This window comes from Alligator sinensis, unplaced genomic scaffold (genome assembly GCF_000455745.1).
Source record: "Alligator sinensis unplaced genomic scaffold, ASM45574v1 scaffold107_3, whole genome shotgun sequence".
Taxonomy (NCBI): Eukaryota; Metazoa; Chordata; order Crocodylia; family Alligatoridae; genus Alligator; species Alligator sinensis.
Window position 1 is genome coordinate 522,795 of NW_005842578.1, and position 1,616 is coordinate 524,410.

The window sequence follows — 1,616 nt, forward strand, 5'->3', positions numbered from 1 at the left end:
CCCATCCTGCCTGGGCCCCCATTACTGCCCCCCCCCTCCGCCAGCAGGGGGCAGTTCCTCCCCAGCGGGTGGGGGTACTGGAGGGGAACCCAGGCCCCCGGTGCCTGCTCTAACCAGTAGGCCCCGAACCCTGCCAAGCTGGGCTGGGGTCTCCCGGGGGGGCACCTCTCACCTGGCAGCAGCACCTGGGGGGGCAACAGCGGGGCCACCCCCACCCCAGCCAGCAGAGGGCGCTAGCGCAGCCCCCCAGCTCCGCCTCACCCTGGGGGGGGCAGAGAACCTGGAGGTCGCCGCGGCAATGGAGGCTCTGCATCCCCTGGGGTGCTGGTCCCTATGGGGCAGAGGGTCGCCACGGCAACCTCTGTGGCATGGTGACCGGTCCCCATGGCAACAGCCCCCCCCAGCCATGATAGTGCTGGTGGCAGCGGTGAGCCCCCCGGGGATCCCTGCGGGCCTGCCCCCCCGGCCCCCACTGACGACACACGAGCCAGGCTGGTCTCCATTGCCCTTTTATTGACACTGAAAAGGGGGGGCAACCCCCCCCCTTAAAAACCCGCATAAAAGCCCCCACCCCACAAAGAGGGAAACTGAGGCAGCGGCAGCGGGGAGGCAAGAGGCCCCCAGGGAGGCCAAGGGAGCCCCTCCCCCGCCGCTCTGACCACTGGGGGACACTGTCCCGGGGCCGCGCTGGGGGGTTTAGGAGCCTGCCCCCATTTAACCCGGTTTAACCCTGGACAGACGCAGCCGTATCCCGGGATAGGCTGGGAGCTGCCCCCGTGGCCTGGCCGTGTCATGACGCCCCTGGAGGAGGCTGCCCCGGGATAAACCCTGTCTGTCCCCTCCGGATCGGGGTGAATGGCCCCCGGTCTGGGGGGGAGGGGGGGGTCCATGCCCTGCCCCCCACACAAATACTGGCCCCCCGGGCAAACAGAGAGCCCAGGAGTCCGGCTCCAGGCTCCCTCCCCACCCGCTAGGTCACGCGGCCTGAGGAGAGTTTCAGCCTATAGCAAGAACAGCAAGAACCGTTCAGAATCCCTGAATATTAATTAGGCTGAATATTAATTAGGCTGACATGCAAAGGAGGGGAGCAAGTTTAATTAAATATAAGCATGAGCCGGCTGCGGGTGAGGCCGCAGGAGCTATAACTGGTGGAAAACTCGTTAGGGTTGGGAGCCGGATGTGTGGATTGGCCATGATTTGCATATGGAAATCTGCTGATTAGCCTATGGAAGGATGTGGCTTTGCATATGGTAATGAGTTGGAGTGGCGCCAACCTTCTGATTGGTTTGTGTCTAGGAGCAGGGGGTCCAATGGCTGGGCCCGCGGCAGTGGATCCTGAACTGGGATATGGCGTCGGATCGGGCGGAGGAGGGATTTGCATATGCAAATCAGTCTGTTTGCATACCGCCTGCCTTGGGGGGCAATTTCATTTGCAGATGGATCCGCCAATGGGATCTGGGCCATTAGCATGCGGATTGGTATAGGGAAATGTATGATGATGTGCACGTGGGCATGCGTGTGCATACATGGGTGTGTGGGCAGGTAGGGGTGTGCATGCATGGGTGTGGGGGGGTGGGATGTGTGTGTGAGTGCATGCATGGGTGAGTGGGTGGGTG

The 1,616-nt window shown here is 63.0% G+C and overlaps 1 protein-coding gene across 1 annotated transcript in view; it reads right to left on the reverse strand.

The window, feature by feature from the left end:
• Nucleotides 1-1,616, reverse strand: part of CALM3 (calmodulin 3) — a 9,269-nt gene that overhangs the window by 4,923 nt on the left and 2,730 nt on the right. The window lies entirely within an intron of this gene.